At 46.3% G+C, this 21,154-nt stretch overlaps 1 pseudogene; it reads left to right on the top strand.

Annotated features, from left to right (window-relative positions):
• The first annotated feature begins 810 nt into the window (after positions 1 to 810).
• LOC123191443 (wall-associated receptor kinase-like 2) lies at positions 811 to 19,433 on the top strand (annotated as a pseudogene).
• The last annotated feature ends 1,721 nt before the right edge of the window (positions 19,434 to 21,154 follow it).

The raw sequence follows: 21,154 nt of genomic DNA on the forward strand, positions 1-21,154 counted from the left end.
TTATTTATTTTGCCGGGTGTAAAGTTAAGCTAAAATTTGCATACAGCTTGTAAAGTGTACACAGCTACCAGCACAGGATTATAGACTCACGTCATCTTAAATACTACCTTCATCGGGGTTTACAAACTGGGCATGAGTTTTCAGGTCTTCGTTTTGACTAACAAAACATGTAGTATTATATGTTACAGAAACATATTGTTATATTCGTTGTCCAATGAAATTTCTAACATACAATTTTCACGGCATATTATACAAATTTTGTTAGTCAAATTGTAGGCCTAAAAATTCATGCCTAACAAACATTTTCGTCCGGAGGGAGTACCGAATTGAGAGGACATTTAATTGGCTTGTACAATGGGAAAAACACAAGTTATTTTTCCTATAGATTCAGATGAATGTATACTATTCTATGGAACCCGATGCTAATAAATTATAATAAAATTTTCAAATGATTTGTAATCCTACGGATCAAACAACAGTACAGCACACACACAGAAAAAAGCTCGATGTGTTGGATCAACATTTGATCGGCTTGGATCACCGTTGTTATTATTTTCCTTTATCTTTATGAAACATCAAGGGGATACAAAAACTATGAACATACATCTGGCCTTTGCACAATTAGGCGTGTCCAGCTGTCTGTGGGCTTTGCCCGATGGCATGAGGCGCCGCGGTGAGGGAGCAGGAGTCAGGTGGCTCCGAGGGGTTGTGCCAAAAAGACCCTGCCGCCAGCAGGCATTGCCCGGCGGCGAGGGAAGAGGACTCGGGGGGCAGAGGCAGCTGGAGAAGGGTTTCCCCAGAGCCATTCTTATGAGCCGTATATAGATATATTAGTGAAATTAATAGAACTCTGAATTACCTGAAAAACTGTACAATATCTCAATCATTCCTTCTCCTCTCTCTATTTTGATTCGAAGTACGTACTCCACTGGCTAGTTAGATTAACTGAACCACTGAACATGTAGTCTCCGTTCCTACATATACCGATATGAGAGGAAGGCAGTGCCTCCTATGAAATTTAGCTAGCCATGCCACAGACCATGCTCCTCCTAGCTATCTGCTACGCGGCGCTGCTCGGCACCGGCGTGTCCGGCGCGCCATCTCCTCCACCAGTGCCGGCATCTACACTGTTGAGAGACCGGAAAAACTGTCCTGCCAAGTGCGGGACATAGACATCCCCTACCCTTTCGGCGTCGGCAAAAGGTGCTCGCTGTCGCCCATGTCCGCAGTTCGCACTCACCTGTAACGAGGAGACGAGGCCTCCGACCCTGCACACGGGCGAGAATGTCAAGGTCGCCAATATCACGCTGGAGACGGCGCAGATGGTGGTCTACAACTACCTTACCTTCAGCTGCGTGGTGCCGGGCGAGAAGAAACTAGAGTGGCAAAACATGGACATGAAGATCTCCCCGCCGTTCCTGCTCTCGCCGTCGGCCAACGTGTTCACGGCCATCGGCTGCAGCTCGACGGCCAAGCAGCGACACGGCCTACTTCACCGGCTGTATCACGACGTGTGAGAAGGTGAACGACACCGGGGCCGACGGCACACCGTGCAGCGGGCACGGCTGCTGCGAGGCCTCACTCACGCCCGGCCTCAACCAAGTCAAGGTGAGCTGGAACAAGGACGAGGAGGGCAGCAATCCGGTGCACGGCAACCTGTGCCAGTACGCCTTCGTCGCCTCCAAAGGCTGGTAAGTCGTAACGCGCTCCATTATGACGACGTGAATAACTCTTTTTCTTTTCAAATCGTGCAATTTTCTCCCATTTTCTATGGTTTACTCAATTCTAAGTTGTCCAAATCGGCAAAAGGGTTGCTCAGCTAAAAAGTGGACTGAATTGTTCGAACTATAAATCTATTAGAGGAAGTATATTTTGGGGTAATTCAGTTGCTCGTCGGGGAGCGACTTTTTGTTATTGTTCACAGGAACGAACGGAGCTTTATTTGTTACTCCCTCTGTAAAATAACACCTAAAATGTCTTATGTATTAGTTTCCAGAGGGAGTACTAATGTTAAGAGGATCGATATACATACCACTAGAGGGCTTTTTTTAAAACTTAACCAGCAGGAGCACTGCTATTTCTTTAACGGGATTATTAAAAGGACTTAACCAAGTCTTGGTCGATGCTTTATTCATGAGATCTTACATGAAGATCCATGCAAAAAAAAATTGTATTTTATTTCTTCTTCGTTATATGCTCTGTTACTTGACTGAGACTCGATTAGCAAGGGTTACCAGAAAAGTGGGAAAACTGTACAAAGGCCAACTTGGGTTACCAGAAAAGGAAGGAAAGAAAAAAGGAAAATGGGGCAAAGCATCCCTTGCCCAGCAACAAAAGTATCTCCCGTGCGCCTCTTGACCTTTAAGAGGCCTAGCTAGATCACGAGAGGGCTAAGATACTACGCCAGCACCATCGCCCCTCTGCAAGCATAAGATTCTAGTGTCGTCGGATCAGTGACTCCATTTTACACCAGGGCGGACGCGCCAAAGAACACGCCATGCTCGTCCAGAGTCCTGGCAGACCATAATTTTATCACGATGAAAGGATGTGGTGCTCAGAGAAACTTGAATTTTTATTTTACAGAACCAACACAGAAGGATAATAGTGATTTATATAAATATACCATTGCAACAACCTTTACCAGTACCCGTGATTGATTTTGTCATACAGGTACACAGTTACAGAAAAGCAGACCTAATTGGAAGTATGGCGTTCGTCAGCAGACTTCGACAAAACGCAAGTGACCCCATCGTTCCACTTGTTTTTGACTGAGCAATTAGGGATGGGGCATGCCCGCCGGAGCCAGAAGGTGATGACAAGGAAACAATTACCTACGGCGCTTGTGTTAGCACCCACAGCTATTGTGTGAATGCCAGCAATGAAGCACCGGGCTATTTCTGCAATTGCTCAAGGGGATACACCGGCAATCCATACATAGAAAATGGATGCACGGGTATGTATACTTAACTGCACTTATGTTATTTTTCTGAAGGAAACTTAATTTTTTTATGTGTCACACTACAAAAATTTTTTTGCGGGGATGACACCATTGCTATTGTATATTCCATTCACCGAGTAATTTGAAATCTGATATCGAGAAAGAATTTGGATCTCAGGAGCTTTTAGTGCTCACTCACTTTGCGAGAAGAAAAATTTGAAAAAAAATAGTGAATTGTTCTCTCTTAACTTTCATTCACTAGACCGATAATGTACACTGCTCTATGTTTTTTCTTCAGATATTGATGAGTGTGCATTACGAAGATGGCCAAATACAACATTGCATGAGATAATGTATCCTTGTCATGGAGGGACATGCGATGATACAGAAGGGGGTTATAAGTGTATATGCAATTTCGGACGAAGAGGTGACGGCAAGAGTGAAAGAGGCTGTGAACCCGTACTGCCCACGGCTGCAGTAGCAGCAATAGGTGAGACATTATATATATCCTCTACCTAACCACCCATATCATGTTTCTTTATCATCGAATATTAAGGGCATGGCCAATCACTGATAGAAAAAGGGCCTGTTGTCCCAGTTCGTAAGGACCTTTTGTCTCGGTTCTGGAACCGGGACTAAAGGGTCGGTACTAATGCCCTGTCCCTTTAGTCCCGGTTCAATCCAGAACCGGGACAGATGGGCCTTCACGTGGCCTGTGCGCGGAGCCCAGGCAGGAGACCCTTTGGTCCCGGTTGGTGGCACCAACCGGGACCAATAGGCATCCACGCGTCAGCATTTCTGTGGCTGGGGTTTTTGTTTTTTTTAAGGGGGGGGGGGGGGGGGTTGGGGGTTTTGGGGGTTAATTTAGGTGTTTCATATATTGTGTTAGCTAGCTATAATTAATAGAGAGAAGTGTCCTCTCTTATGTCCGTGCTTGGTCGACGCTACGTACTATACATACGTATAGAGAGGACTAGACACGCTAGCTAGCTAGTAAGCAAACGAAGGAAACAGAAGATCGTCATGAACATATATGCATACAGAGAGAAGTGATATCGACCACCTCTCCTTCTCCGAGAGATTGGTCGAACAACAAGTTCTCGTATATCTATCCGACACTACCGGCTACATATATACAATAATTATCTCTTACAAATATAATCATACGGACTCAGGGTCCACATAGAATTCTCCGTCTTCAGGGATCACGTGGTCAAGAAAGAATGCCGCCAATTCCTCTTGAATTGCTCGCATGCGAGCTGGTGCTAGGAGTTCATCCCGCTTCCGAAACATCTAATTTAAAGAAGGGGGTCAATACATATATATATGAATGAATGAAACTCAACACAAATGATGGTAATAAAATAAAATTGTGAATGTTGTTATTTACGTACTTCATATTGTTCGTCAGTGTAGCCCCGCTCACAGGTCGTGTGGCGGATGGACTCGCAAACGTAGTATCCACAGAAATCATTCCCTTGTTCCTGCCACAACCACTTTACAAGAAATAGAGGTCAATCAAACTGATAAGCAAGAATGCCAAATGGTATTGATGAAACTAGCGCTTGAATGACTAGTAGATGTGCGGAACATGCTACTATAGTACTTACTTTCGGGTGTCTAAATTGCAGCTCCTTCGGCAGTCCCGGAGCTTTTCTGGTGAATTTTCTCCAAACCCTTCCGGACAAAGAAAACAATTACTTGATATATCAGGAAATGAACAAATTGCTGATATGGTGGATAATGATCGATTTAACTTCTCGAGTATTTGAGTCATGTCTGCATAGTCCTGGGGATCTTTTCGTCTTGAGTCTAAGACGGTTACTAGTCCCTGCTCAAGCTTAATCTCTAGGAGAATATAGTGGAAACTGCACACGCATGCATAACTCATCATTACATTACTATAACCTTGACTAATATATAAGGGAAACCGAATACGCACAAGACAGTAACACTCACTTGAAGTTGTAAGGAAAGAGTATTATATCTTTGTTTTCATTTATTACGAACGATCGTAGCAAGTTGGCCTCGGTAGCTGCGGCATGAAATTTAACCTGAGTTGCATCTATGAGATATGTGTTAATGAACCCAATATCACCGACTTGTCTTTTCTTCAATTCGGCGATCTTCAATCTGCATAATATAGTGAGGATGATTATAAATACATGCAATGAAAGAGCTGAGCTATATAGAGAAACTTAATGACAGAAGTAGTACTACTTACAGACAGTAGCAGGCGACCGTTGTTTTATCGAGGGCCAATTGATTGAAAAACTGATAGAACTCCTCAAATGGAACAGGCAACAGTTCAATTCCAACGAGGTCATGCTCCTTTTTAACTTTCACATACAAAGTACTCCTCCCCCCAGAGTCTCTGCAGATTTTCAAGTACCAATCATGCAATCTTCGCATCATTGTTGATAGAGATCTTTCATCTTTGACGAGAGGCTTCCCGTACTCCTATATTTGTATCTGCACGTCCATGGGTTCATAATGTACATCGTCGGGCAGGTAATCTGCAAGATTGCTATAACCGGGCACCATCCTCGGATCATTAGCGACGTTGTGGCTAGGCACCTTGAGCGGGGGGCACGATTGCTTCGCTTGTTTGCCGAGCTGGGCAATTTGTTTCCCAGCTCGTCGTTCTTTCAGCCTTTGATCACTGACAGTACTTCCCGACCGCTCCGCTTCGGCAAATTCCTTTCCAATAATGTGCTCATAGTTTCCTTTCGGCGGAGACTTCGGTGGTTTTGTCAGGGCAGCGAGAGTGCGCTTCGCTTTCACCGGATCTACCTTCTCCTCCGGAAGTGGATGTCTCTTTGCTTTCAACCCTTGAAACCAGTCATCCACTTCGGTTCGTGCGATCTCGGCGTTCTCCTCCGGGGTCCTCTCGTATGGTAACTTCTCTGGAGTCTTCAGAGAAAGACCGAATCTGTATGTCCTCCCGCCTCTGGTTGTACTGCTAGATGCCGACCGAGCAGACGGAGCGATTGTCTTCTTTACTTGCTTACGAGGCGGAGGAGAAGGACTACGACGCGCCGGAGCAGCCGGAGCGGTGGCAGGTCTCTTCCGGCCTTGCTGACGAGGCGGAGAAGGAGGAGGCTGGCTGCTCGGGCGCGTCGGCGCAGACGGAGAAGGAGGCAGAGTGCTGCCACGCGCTGGAGAAGGAGCCGGTCGAGTGCCTTGATCGTCACTCGCCGGAGGAGGAGGCGGAGTGCCCTGACTCGCCGGAGGAGGAGGCGGTGGAGGAGGCGTCTAGTTCGGAAGGTTGATGAGCTCCTTCCGCCATAGGCATGGAGTCTTCAGAGCAGACCCCAGCCTAGTCTCCCCTTAACCGGTAGGGTGGTCAAGCTGGAGGTCCTCAAATCCCTCCGTTATTTCATCCACCATCACCCTAGCATATCCTTCTGGAATCGTCCGGTAGTGAAAAGTTGCGCCGGGTTCAGTAGGATAAACAGAGCCAACAGCCGCCTTGACCTTCAAATTCATCCATTGCGTCATAAGGTGGCAATTTTGAGACTCCATGATAGCATCCACGGGATAGCTGGCAGGAGCCGTCAAGGCATGCTCCGGCTGAAGCAGCTCGGTGGAAGCCACGCTGCTTCTGCGCTGAGATGGCGGGGTAGCTTCGGGGGAAGCTTCGGCAGTACGTTTGCTGCGATTTGCTTCTCGTTCCTCTATCGCGTCTACCCTTGCTTGCAGCGCCTGCATTTGGGTCTGCTGCACTTTTTTCCTCCTCTCATGGGATTTGTAACCGCCTGCGTCCGGAAACCCAACCTTCCACGGAATGGAGCCTGGCGTGCCTCGTGTCCGTCCAGGGTGCTCAGGATTCCCGAGGGCCATTGTGAGCTCGTCGTTCTCTCTGTCTGGAAAGAACGTCCCTTGCTGCGCTGCTTCGATATACTGCTTAAGCTTCCTGACTGGTATGTCCATTTGATCGTTCGTCCAAATGCACTTCCCTGTTACAGGGTCCAAGGTTCCGCCAGCCCCGAAGAACCAAGTCCGGCAACGGTCTGGCCAGTTAATTGTCTCTGGTTCGATCCCTTTATCAACCAGATCATTCTCAGTCTTGGCCCACTTAGGCCGGGCTACGAGGTAGCCACCTGACCCCGTGCGATGGTGATGCTTCTTCTTCGCAGCATTTTGCTTGTTTGTCGCCGACATCTTCTTACTCTTTTCCGATGTCTTGTGGGCCACAAATGCGGGCCAGTGATCTCTGATCTTCTCATATCTGCCCTTGAATTCTGGTGTCTCATCATTTTCGACAAACTTATTCAGCTCTTTCTTCCACCTCCTGAATAGTTCTGCCATCCTCTTAAGAGCAAAAGACTTGATTAATTGCTCTTTAACTGGGTTCTCTGGATTATCCTCTGGCGGTAGGGTGAAATTTGACTTCAGCTCAGTCCAAAGATCATTTTTCTGCATATCATTGACATAAGACACCTCAGGGTCTTCTGTAGCCGGCTTAAACCATTGCTGGATGCTTATCGGGATCTTGTCCCTAACCAGAACCCCGCACTGAGCAACAAATGCGTTCTTTGTTCGGATGGGTTCAATCGGTTGGCCGTCGGGCGCGATTGCTATGATCTCAAACCTTTCATCCGAGCTCAACTTTTTCTTCGGGCCTCGTCTCTTTACCGAAGTTGTGCTCGATCCGGAGGGCTAGAAAAAAGAACAAAGACTTAATTAATATGTGTACATACCAAAACAATGAATGCATCAATCAGCTAGTCAGCACAGGCTTAACTAATATATATACCTGGCCGGACTCGGTTCGGTCACCGGAGCCGTCATCACGGTCTCCTTCTTGCACCGGCATTGGGTCACCGGAGCCGTCCTCATGTTCTTCTTCTTGCACCGGCATTAGGTCACCGTAGCCAGCTTCTTCACCCTCTCCTTCCAGACCATCGGTGTCGTTGAGAAACAACGAGACGGCATCACTTCCTTCTGCGATTATGTCCCTCAACAACGCTTCTTTTGCTTCGTCTCGGGCGGTGTCCATAGTTTCTACAAATATTTACAACATGGCAATTATTATTCAAACATGACAGATGGATATATTAGTGGCAAACGTAGAACTAGCTACCTAATCATAGTAAGGAATCATATATATTAATTAGTGGCCTCGACGCTGCTTCTCTAGGGTTTGGGGTGGCCTCGACAACGCTTCAAGGGTTTGGGGTGGCCTCGAGAACGCTTCAAGGAGGGGGTAATATCGACCCCCCCCACGTGTTGAAGCTATCGGGAGGGGGTATATATCGACAACGACGACACTACATCTATGTCCCTCGACGACCCTCGTTCCCGATAAAAAAAGAGGAAGAAGAAGAAAAAAAGAGGAGAAGAAAGAATAGAGGAGAAGAACTCCTCTATTCTTTCTTCTCCTCTTTTTTTCTTCTTCCTCTTCTTTTTTTATCCTCTTCTTCCTCTCATGTTCGAGAGGATCGCCGAGGGGTCGGGAGGTTGCCTAGTGTCAAAGGATTCAACAAAACCATGTCTTCATCATTAGGCGAAAGTAACAGGTGCATGATGGTACGAAGCTCTCCAAAGTTATTTTGGAACGGAGTCCTAGATAGGATAATTCGCTTTTTGGTACAAAGTTCAGCAAGAACCTTCCAAATATCGTTATTTGGAAGGCCTTTGCTGAAATTCATACAAAAAGGCAAATTATCCTATCCGGGACACCATTCCAAAATAACTTTGGAGGACTTCGTCATGCCCTGGTTACTTCTGGCTAATGATGAAGCCATGGATTTCTTCAATACTTTGACACTCTAGGAAACCTCTCTCTCGACCCCTCAGTGATCCTCGACCCCTCGAACCCTCGACGACCCTGGAACCCTCGACCCCTCGGCGATCCTCTTCTTCCTCTCATGTTCGAGAGGATCGCCGAGGGGTCGGGAGGTTGCCTAGTGTCAAAGGATTCAACAAAACCATGTCTTCATCATTAGGCGAAAGTAACAGGTGCATGATGGTACGAAGCTCTCCAAAGTTATTTTGGAACGGAGTCCTAGATAGGATAATTCGCTTTTTGGTACAAAGTTCAGCAAGAACCTTCCAAATATCGTTATTTGGAAGGCCTTTGCTGAAATTCATACAAAAAGGCAAATTATCCTATCCGGGACACCATTCCAAAATAACTTTGGAGGACTTCGTCATGCCCTGGTTACTTCTGGCTAATGATGAAGCCATGGATTTCTTCAATACTTTGACACTAGGAAATCTCTCTCTCGACCCCTCGGCGATCCTCGACCCCTCGAACCCTCGACGACCCTGGAACCCTCGACCCCTCGGCGATCCTCTTCTTCCTCTCATGTTCGAGAGGATCGCCGAGGGGTCGGGAGGTTGCCTAGTGTCAAAGGATTCAACAAAACCATGTCTTCATCATTAGGCGAAAGTAACAGGTGCATGATGGTACGAAGCTCTCCAAAGTTATTTTGGAACGGAGTCCTAGATAGGATAATTCGCTTTTTGGTACAAAGTTCAGCAAGAACCTTCCAAATATCGTTATTTGGAAGGCCTTTGCTGAAATTCATACAAAAAAGGCAAATTATCCTATCCGGGACACCATTCCAAAATAACTTTGGAGGACTTCGTCATGCCCTGGTTACTTCCGGCTAATGATGAAGCCATGGATTTCTTCAATACTTTGACACTAGGAAACCTCTCTCGACCCCTCGGCGATCCTCGACCCCTCGAACCCTCGACGACCCTGGAACCCTCGACCCCTAGACGACCCTGGAACCCTCGACCCTCGATCCCTCGACCCTATAGAACCCTCGAACCCTCGACCCTGAAACCCTCGACCCTTGACCCCTTAACGACCCTCAACCCTCTACCCTAGTTCCCGACCCTCGACCCCTCGGCGATCCTCGACACCCTCGTTCCCGATAAAAATTAAGAAGAAGAAGAAGAAGAAGAAGAAGAAGAAGAAGAAGAAGAAGAAGAAGAAGAAGAAGAAGAAGAAGAAGAAGAAGAAGAAGAAGAAGAAGAAGAAGAAGAAGAAGAAGAAGAAAGAGGAGAAGAAGAAAGGAATAGATAGAGGAGAAGATCAAAGAAAAAAAGAGAAGAAGAAGAAAGGAATAGTGGAGAAGAAGAGAAAATAGAATATTCTATTTTTTCTTCTTCTCCACTATTCCTTTCTTCTTCTCCTCTTCTTTTTCTTCTTTTTTCTTCTTCTTATTTATTTCTCCTCTTCTTCCTCTCTTCTTCTTTCTTTCCTCTTCTTATTTTCTTTCTTTCCTATACTTCTTTTCCTTCCTTCTTAATATCACTTAGCAAATTTTGCAACGATAGAGAGGGGGTGCTCCCGTGGTCTAAAATCCGTCTATGCACGATAGAAAATTCTGAAAAAATACATCTATGATCCCTCAACGTCCCCGCCTCTCTCATGAACAAAAAAATATGTGAATTAAAAAAACATCATGTTCTATGAACAAAAAAACATCATATTTCATCCACATTCGTGCATACATCATATATGTGATCATCTATGGAAAAAACATCATATTCTATAAAAAATCATTACATATATATATATATGAACAAGCATATATATATATATAAACAAGCATATATATATATATATAACAAGCATATATATGAAAAAAATTGCAAAGGGAGGGCGCCGGCGGCCGGACCAAGCTGAGGAGGCGGGCAGGGGCGCAGGCGACGGCGAGGGCGGGCCGGGGCGGCGCGCGTCGGGGCAGGGGCGCGGGCGACGGCGACGGGGGCGGGCCGGGGCGGCGCGCGTCGGGGCAGGGGCGGGCGGCAACGGCGAGTCCGTGGCAGGGGCTTGGGGCGCGGGGCGGCGCGCGCGAGCAGGGGAGCTCGAGGCGACGACGGGGGCGGCGAGGGCCCCGGCGCGCGGGGGCGGGACGGGGCAGGGGCAGGGCGACGGCGACGAGGAGCGGGCGGCGATGGCGAGCATGGGGCAGGGGCGCGGGGCGACGGCGACGACGAGCACGGGCAGCCTGGCGGCGTCGGGGGCAAATGGTCGATGAGAAACTGAAAATTTCCTAAGTCCTGCTTATATACACAGAGTATTGGTCCCGGTTCGTGGCACCAACCGGGACCAATGCCACCTTTAGTCCCGGTTGGTGCCACCAACCGGGACTAAAGGGGGGCATTGGTCATGGTTGGTGCTACGAACCGTGACCAATGCCCCCTTTAGTCCCGGTTGGTGCCACCAACCGGGACCAATGGCCTTGTGCTGCCCCGCGCCCAAAAGTTTAGTCCCACCTCGCTAGTTGAGACGGCTCGGGAGTGGTTTATAAGCGCTGCTGCGCCCACCCTCCCGAGCTCCTCTCAACTGCAGGCTTTCGGGCCTAATCTGTCACTGCAATGCCTGTGGGCCTACTGGGCCTACTGCGGGCTTGAATCCTGGCCCATGGTAGGGTTTCTAATCGTATTCAGGCCATGATGGCCCGGTAGGTGGCATTTTTTTGTTTTTTTGTTGCTTTATTTATTTTCTTTTGTTTTTTTGCTTTATTTTTTAATTCTTTATGCTTTTAGTTTTAGAAAAATTATAAACTTTTTGTTAATGCCATTAGTTTTCAAATTTGAAAACACTTTTTTAGTTTTTTGTTTTCTTTGTTGCTTTATTTATTTTATTTTGTGATTAACTTTACTATAAAAATAGTTTTTTCCTGTTTTTTTGATTTGTTTTTTGCATTATTTATTTTCTTTTGTTTTTTCCTTTAATTTTTAATTCTGTTTGCTTTTAGGTTAGCAAAATTATAAACTTTCTGTTAGTGCCATTAGTTTTAGAAAAATTATAAACTTTCTGTTAGTGCCATTAGTTTTCAAATTTGAAAACACTTTTTTAGTTTTTTTGTTTTCTTTGTTGCTTTATTTATTTTATTTTGTGATTAACTTTACTATAAAAATAGTTTTTTCCTGTTTTTTGATTTGTTTTTTGCATTATTTATTTTCTTTTGTTTTTTGCTTTAATTTTTAATTCTGTTTGCTTTTAGGTTAGCAAAATTATAAACTTTCTGTTAGTGCCATTAGTTTTAGAAAAATTATAAACTTTCTGTTAGTGCCATTAGTTTTCAAATTTGAATAGTTAAAATTTGAATTCTTTGAAAATTGTTTGAATCACAAGTTTGTGATTAACTTACTAAAAAATGAGAATAGATGCGCTTATAGAGAAAATTCAACCTAAATTCCTAGTAAATTTCTATGAATTTCAGAGAAATTCACTATGAATTTAGGTTAAACTTTTCTCTATTAGGGCATCTATTTTCACTTCGAGAGGAGCTCAACAAGGCAGAGAGGGAAGGGCTTATAAACCGGTGTGAGCCCCCTTCGGTTGGCGAGGTGGGACTAAACTCTGCCCGCAACGAGGACCAACCCTTTAGTCCCGGTTTGTGGCACAAACCGGGACTAATGGTCATGGGCCAGGGGCGAACCATAAGACATGAAAGCATTTCAAATGAACTCTGAAAAAGTTGAAAGTTGGGATGGTATCATAATTTCACCCACATAGCATGTGCATGTACAAAACGGACAATGGTAGCATGTTCGTGTGTTACAAAGTTGGCATGGTATCATCATAATAGTTGCGGGAGAAAGTCTTCACTTTTTCTTCGCTTGTGTCATTTGCTTATTGCGCCGTAACCATGGATAATCTTCATTGTTTATCAGGATGCTTGGGTCAGCCTTGACATTGAAGGAGGAATTTCATGAAACTTTTCATAATCTTCAGACATGTCTGTCTTGCCGTCCACTCCCAGGATGTCCCTTTTTCCTGAAAGAACTATGTGGCGCTTTGGCTCATCGTATGATGTATTCGCTTCCTTATCTTTTCTTTTTCTCGGTTTGGTAGACATGTCCTTCACATAGATAACCTGTGCCACATCATTGGCTAGGACGAACGGTTCGTCAGTGTACCCAAGATTTTTCAGATCCACTGTTGTCATTCCGTACTGTGGGTCTACCTGTACCCCGCCGCCTAACAGATTGACCCATTTGCACTTAAACAAAGGGACCTTAAAATCAGGTCCGTAGTCAAGTTCCCATATGTCCACTATGTAACCATAATATGTGTCCTTTCCGCTCTCGGTTGCTGCATCAAAGCGGACACCGCTGTTTTGGTTGGTGCTCTTTTGATCTTGGGCGATCGTGTAAAATGTATTCCCATTTATCTCGTATCCTTTGTAAGTCAATACAGTCAAAGATGGTCCCCTGGACAACAAGTACAACTCATCACAAACAGTGTTGTCACCTCTGAGACGTGTTTCCAACCAACTGCTGAAAGTCCTGATGTGTTCACATGTAATCCAGTCGTCGCACTGCTCCGGGTGTTTGGAGCGCAGACTGTTCTTGTGTTCATCGACATACGGGGTCACCAAGGTAGAGTTCTGTAGAACTGTGTAGTTTGCTTGAGACCAAGAATATCCGTCCCTGCATATTATTGAGTCTCTTCCAAGAGTGCCTTTTCCAGTCAGTCTCCCCTCATACCGCGATTTAGGGAGACCTATCTTCTTAAGGCCAGGAATGAAGTCAACACAAAACCCGATAACATCCTCTGTTTGATGGCCCATGGAGATGCTTCCTTCTGGCCTAGCGCGGTTACGGACATATTTCTTTAGGACTCCCATGAACCTCTCAAAGGGGAACATATTGTGTAGAAATACGGGCCCCAGGATGACAATCTCGTCGACTAGATGAACTAGGACGTGCGTCATGATATTGAAGAAGGATGGTGGGAACACCAGCTCGAAACTGACAAGACATTGCGCCACATCACTCCTTAGCCTTGGTACGATTTCTGGATCGATCACCTTCTGAGAGATTGCATTGAGGAATGCACATAGCTTCACAATGGCTAATCGGACGTTTCCGGTAGAAGCCCCTCAATGCAACCGGAAGCAGTTGCGTCATAATCACGTGGCAGTCATGAGACTTTAGGTTCTGAAACTTTTTCTCTGGCATATTTATTATTCCCTTTATATTCGACGAGAAGCCAGTCGTGACCTTCATACTGAGCAGGCATTCAAAGAAGATTTCTTTCTCTTCTTTCGTAAGAGCGTAGCTGGCAGGACCTTTATACTGCTTCGGAGGCATGCCGTCTTTTTCGTGCAAACGTTGGAGGTCCTCCCGTGCCTCAGGTGTATCTTTTGTCTTCCCATACACGCCCAAGAAGCCTAGCAGGTTCACGCAAAGGTTCTTCGTCACGTGCATCACGTCGATTGAGGAGCGGACCTCTAGGTCTTTCCAGTAGGGTAGGTCCCAAAATATAGATTTCTTCTTCCACATGGGTGCGTGTCCCTCAGCGTCATTCGGAACAGCTAGTCCACCGGGACCCTTTCCAAAGATTACGTAGTGTAAATCATTGACCATAGCAAGCACGTGATCACCGGTGCGCATGGCGGGCTTCTTCCGGTGATCTGCCTCGCCTTTGAAATGCTTGCCTTTCTTTCGACATTGATGGTTGGTCGGAAGAAATCGACGATGGCCCAGGTACACATTCTTCCTGCATTTGTCCAGGTATATACTTTCAGTGTCATCTAAACAGTGCGTGCATGCGTGGTATCCTTTGTTTGTCTGTCCTGAAAGGTTACTGAGAGCGGGCCAATCGTTGATGGTCACGAACAGCAACGCCTTAAGGTTAAATTCCTCCTGTCTGTGCTCATCCCACGTACGTACACCGTTTCCATTCCACAGCTGTAAAAGTTCTTCAACTAATGGCCTTAGGTACACATCAATTTCGTTGCCGGGTTGCTTAGGGCCTTGGATGAGAACTGGCATCATAATGAACTTCCGCTTCATGCACATCCAAGGAGGAAGGTTATACATACATAGAGTCACGGGCCAGGTGCTGTGATTGCTGCTCTGCTCCCCGAAAGGATTAATGCCATCCGCGCTTAAAGCAAACCATACATTCCTTGGGTCCTTTGCAAACTCATCCCAGTACTTTCTCTCGATTTTTCTCCACTGCGACCCGTCAGCGGGTGCTCTCAACTTCCCATCTTTCTTTCGGTTCTCACTGTGCCATCGCATCAACTTGGCATGCTCTTCGTTTCTGAACAGACGTTTCAACCGTGGTATTATAGGAGCATACCACATCACCTTCGCAGGAACCCTCTTCCTGAGGGGCTCGCCGTCAACATCACCAGGGTCATCTCGTCTGATCTTATACCGCAATGCACCGCATACCGGGCATGCGTTCAGATCCTTGTATGCACCGCGGTAGAGGATGCAGTCATTAGGGCATGCATGTATCTTCTCCACCTCCAATCCTAGAGGGCATACGACCTTCTTTGCTGCATATGTACTGTCGGGCAATTCGTTATCCTTTGGAAGCTTCTTCTTCAATATTTTCAGTAGCTTCTCAAATCCTTTGTCAGCCACAGCATTCTCTGCCTTCCACTGCAGCAATTCCAGTACGGTACCGAGCTTTGTGTTGCCATCTTCGCAATTGGGGTATAACCCTTTTTTGTGATCCTCTAACATGCGATCGAACTTCAGCTTCTCCTTTTGACTTTCGCATTGCGTCCTTGCATCGACAATGACCCGGCGGAGATCATCATCATCGGGCACATCGTCTGGTTCCTCTTGATCTTCAGCAGCTTCACCCGTTGCAGCATCATTGGGCACATCGTCTGGTTCCTCTTGATCTTCACCAGCTCCCCCCGTTGCAGCATCACCGTATTCAGGGGGCACATAGTTGTCATCGTACTCTTCTTCTTCGCCGTCTTCCATCATAACCCCTATTTCTCCGTGCCTCGTCCAAACATTATAGTGTGGCATGAAACCCTTGTAAAGCAGGTGGGAGTGAAGGATTTTCCGGTTAGAGTAAGACCTCGTATTCCCACATTGAGTGCATGGACAACACATAAAACCATTCTGCTTGTTTGCCTCAGCCGCATCGAGAAACTCATGCACGCCCTTAATGTACTCGCGGGTGTGTCTGTCACCGTACATCCATTGCCGGTTCATCTGCGTGCATTATATATAATTAAGTGTCCAAATTAATAGAAGTTCATCATCACATTAAAACCAAAGTGCATACATAGTTCTCATCTAACAACATATAGCTCTCCAGAGCATCTAATTAATTAAACCATACATTGAAACTATGTAAAACATTTCAATGCGAAAACAAATGCGATCATAATCGCAACCAAGGTAACAATTGATCCAACGGCATAATGATACCAAGCCTCGGTATGAATGGCATATTTTCTAATCTTTCTAATCTTCAAGCGCATTGCATCCATCTTGATCTTGTGATCATCGACGACATCCGCAACATGCAACTCCAATATCATCTTCTCCTCCTCAATTTTTTTTATTTTTTCCTTCAACAAATTGTTTTCTTCTTCAACTAAATTTAACCTCTCGACAATAGGGTCGGTTGGCATTTCCGATTCACATACATCCTACATAAATAAAATCTATGTCACGTTGGTCGGCATAATTTTCATAAACAATAAATGAACCAATAGTTATAAAGATAATATATATACCACATCCGAATCATAGACAGGACGAGGGCCGACGGGGGCGGATACCAAAACCATCGCACTATATAAGATGCAATAATAAAAGTAAGAAAATAATACAAGTATCTATGTAAACATACAAGTAAGAATATTTTTCCTTTCAGAAAGAAGATAAGAACAAGAGGCTCACCACGGTGGTGCCGGCGATGAGCTCGGCGCGGGTGATTGACGGCGGTGAAGACGGGGACGGGGCGTGACGGACCGCTAAACCTAGACAAATATTATGGAAAATGGAGCTTGGAGGTCGAGCTTGGAGAGGAGAAAGCTTAAGTAGTGTGGCTCGGGCATTCCATCGAATACCTTATGTGCATAGGAGGTGAGCTAGAGCACCACCAAGCCCTCTCCCCCTCGGCCAGAGAAAAACAAAGCACTGGGGTGCTCTGCTCGCGAGCAAGGGGTATATGTAGGCACCTCATTGGTCCCGGTTGGTGACATGAGCCGGGACTAAAGGGGAGCCTTTGGTCCCGGTTCAAGCCACCAACCGGGACCAATGGTGGTGGGCCAGGAGCGAGGCCCATTGGTCCCGGTTCATCCCACCAACCGGGACCAAAAGGTCCAGATGAACCGGGACCAATGGCCCACGTGGCCCGGCCGACCCCCTGGGCTCACGAACCGGGACCAATGCCCATATTGGTCCCGGTTCTGGACTGAACCGGGACTAATGGGCTGACCCGGCCTGGACCAAAGCCCTATTTTCTACTAGTGAATGCATTGCCCCAAAGTGATGCCTCGCATGCCATGTAGGATCGGATGTCAGAAAAAGTAGGTTCGGATAGGGAAGCGGGATCCTCTGCAGGAGGCAGGTGCTTGGAGAGAAAAAGTGTGGTCCGGTGCATAAAGTTGGAAAAGTTGCAGTGAAGGGTAGGGATGCATGTGTAGTAAGAGTCTATTTTATATTCTTTGATGATGGCCACTAGTATTAGATTGCATTGGGGAGAAAGAAATCAATATAGATGCCTGAACCTACTTTTTGTCATGGGGCATCTGTATCCATATGCTAGCATTGTACATGCCCTAATAACACAACTAAATGCCATCATGTGAAATGTTAAAAGTAAGATCATTGTTTTGTAAAGGTTTGTGTGAACTTGGGAAAACTTCTCTTGACATGTCACAAAATTTGCTTGGAGTAAGCAACTGCGCCGTCCGTGTTGTATGAACTCTCTTGTTCGTGCTCTCCAACCATCTTGAAACAGAATGGCACTTATGACATTTGTTCACATGCAGGAACTATAAGTGACATGGCAGTACTATCGGTGATACTAATATTCTTGCACATGGAGCGAGAGAAAAGGAAGCTGAGAGATCGATTCAACAGGAACGGCGGGTCGTTCCTCAAGAGCGCCGGGATCGAGATATTTACCAAGGACAAGCTGGGTCGCATCACAAACAAGTACAGCTGCATCATTGGCAAAGGTGCCTTCGGTAAGGTCTACAAGGGGACCACCGACACCGGCGTTGTTGTTGCTGTGAGGCTGGTCAGACTAGCCACAATAGAGAGTAACATACACGTATCCCTAGACTATGTTACTACCTTCATTGTGGGTAGTAACTTAAGTGTGGTAACATGCAATGATTCATTTATTAGGTTATAGACTCATATTGCATTGGGACATGTGATGTTACAGTAACTAGCTAAGTTACTACAACTACCTGTCTCCTCATTAACTCATTGCCACATAAGCAAATTTGTTGAGTTAGACTCGATGTTACTGCTGAAATTACTCCCACTATGGCTAGTCTCACAATGGGGAGGAACTTAGGAGTAACATCACACACTCCAATACAACTTTGCTTATGTGTCACATATTTAATGAAGAGAGAGGTGCTTGTGGTAACTAGCTAAGTTACCGGAACATCACACACTCCAAGAAACAATGAGTCTATAACCTAATAAATACATCGTTGCATGACACTACATAGATGTTCCTATCCACTATGGAAGTAGTAACATAGTCTAGGAAAGTGTGTAAGTTACTAGCTTATGTTCTTGCCCATTGTGACCAGCCTGAAGCGCTCCATCATCGTTAACGAGTACCGGCAGAAGGATTTCGCGAATGAGATCACGGTCCAATCCAAGATCAGCCACCCAAACCTGGTCCGGCTGGTGGGTTGCTGCCTGGAGACGGAGGTGCCCATGTTGGTCTACAAGTTCATCCAAAGAGGGAGCCTTCGGGACGTGCTTCACGGAAACAACGACCCTCTCCCACTGGAAACACGCCTCGACATCGCCATCAGCTCTGTCGAGGGGCTCCATTACATGCACTCGCAGAGCCAGATGATCCTCCACAGCGACGTCAAGTCCGGCAACATCCTCCTCGGCGACCGCTTCATGCCCAAGGTATCGGACTTTGGGACGTCCAGGCTCATGTCCATCGACAAGGACCACACCAACTGGGTGGCCGGGGACAGCAGCTACATCGACCCCGTGTACATGAAGACCGGGCTGCTCACCGCAAAGAGTGACGTGTACAGCTTCGGTATCATGCTACTGGAGCTTGTTACCCGAAAGAAGGCTAGGTACGGGGAGAATCGTAGCCTTCTGATAGACTACATCAAAGCTTCCAAGGATGGCACAGCAAGGCAGATGTTTGATGAGGATATTTCAGCCAATGTGGAGGAGAACATGGAGTGCCTCGAGGAGGTTGGCAAGATTGCAGTGCAGTGTCTTGACGAAGACGTGTATAACAGGCCTACCATGGGAGAAGTCAAGGAGAAACTTGAGAAGTGTAAGAGCCAGTGGTTGAAAAGCCAGGGGAAGGCGAATGAGGTAAGTGCATAGTTTTTCCTTCCCTGACGGTCGATCTGTACTTAATTAGCTAGTAAGGTCATGTGTAATCCCGAGTTGAGCTTTGTATCGGGCAGTTAAGTAGCCAATTTCTTCGTTCATGTAGTCTGCTGCAGTTATAACTTGCATATGCTTTCTCCAGAGTGTGATGTACATGTGCTTGCTATGCAATTGCAATAATTTATTGTGTGACTAAGGCTCCAGTTGTAACAATTTCTTTGTGACTAAGCACCCTTGAGTCCCTGACAAATGCAGAAGCTAACGCTACTAGAAAATGAGCTTCCTAATCTCCCAGCCGACAAGGCAAAAGTGATTTGCACTCTTCATTACATCAACAGAAAACTATCATGAAATAAAAATTGCCATGGTGAAACAGATGGGAGTGTACAAACATTCAAAATCAAAACATTTGGGTCTGAAACTAGAGGTGGGAAGGGAACACTAAGCTGGATGAATGCAGGAAATGGAGAACCTCTGTACCTGTGCCGTCCAGCTGCTTCATCTGCATCACAACAAGGACAATAAACCACTGCATCAGGTTCATACAATTGCATACAAGAATTAACCTGTTAGAGTCAGCAGCAAGTTAAAGTTCGGCCTATTTTTCGACCCCTAGTCAAATTTGTAGTTCGGAGTGGTAAGTCTACTTGTTTTTGGTTAGATTGGTGGGTAGGGGACTCCATTCTAGCGGTGGCCTACCCGACCCTGTTTTCTTATTGCACTGATCCCGAGATCTCTATCTTCGAGCTCTCGGTTCAGGGCTGGGTTCTTGACTTCCGACGGCCTCTTTCTCCTGTGGAGTTGGATGACTGGCAACGTCTTACTGCCTGCTTTCCCTTACTCTTGGAGGAAGATGACTCGGTTAGCTGGCCTCACTCTGCTTCTGGGCGCTTCTCAGTGAAGTCAGTCTACTCCAAACTTATCTCGGGTGCCCGTACTACTAAATACAAAGACATTTGGCCTGCCTGTATTCCTCCTAAGATAAAAAATTTTCTCTGGCAAGCTTTTCGTCGTAAACTTCCTGCGGCTGATCAAATCAAGAAGAGGAACGGGCCGGGTTCTGACAGATGCGCTCTTTGTGGAGCTATTGAAAACACTGAGCATATATTTTTTCATTGCTCTTTGGCTAAATTTTTCTGGAGCTGCATTAGACTTTGGCTTCATGTTAATTGGAATCCCTCCTCTTTTGAGGACTTGCGGCGTTATGTTAACACTTTAGCAGGGCGATCTAAAAGGGTGTTCTCGGTAGGCTGGGCAGCGATCTGTTGAGCGCTCTGGACTACGAGAAACAAGTTCACTATTGAACACACTTTCCCGGCTAATCCTGTCAGTTGCTTATTTAAAGCCAATATCTTTTTGCAGCAGTGGAGATCATTGACTAGGGGGGGGGGGGACCTAGAGGCCTTCGACGACATGCTATCTATGATGAGATCTACGGCGTCTTCCCTGCTGCGGCTTTCTAGAAGGATGGCTTAGTTTCGGCTATTTTGGGAATCTCCGCTGGCCTGCGTGCCTTATTTGGCTGGTTGCCATGTACCTGTACTCTTTAACTATGCTGTGGTCGGAGTGTGTTGTTTGGTTGATCTCGTTGTGACTCTGCCTGGTGGCTTTATTTATAAAGTTAGGTGTATGCCTTTTCTCTAAAAAAAAAAAGAGTCATTAGCAAGTTGGGGCGTCTACCTGTATCTGCAGGTTCTCTGACAACCAGCCTCTATGCACCGAAACATTTTCCCGGTTTCCCTTTCCTCGCTCCAGCTTCTAAAATTTCCTTCCTTGGCAAATTCGCGACAGCCCACAGGCCACAGGTCACACAATGCGCCGAGCACCTTGTGGGCGTGGGTGGACATGCGGACGCCCACCCGCCTGCCTGCATCGCTACCGGAGCAAACTGTCACGGTTCCGGGAAGGCAGCTAACT

Source organism: Triticum aestivum, chromosome 2A, assembly GCF_018294505.1.
Source record: "Triticum aestivum cultivar Chinese Spring chromosome 2A, IWGSC CS RefSeq v2.1, whole genome shotgun sequence".
NCBI classification, from domain to species: domain Eukaryota; kingdom Viridiplantae; phylum Streptophyta; class Magnoliopsida; order Poales; family Poaceae; genus Triticum; species Triticum aestivum.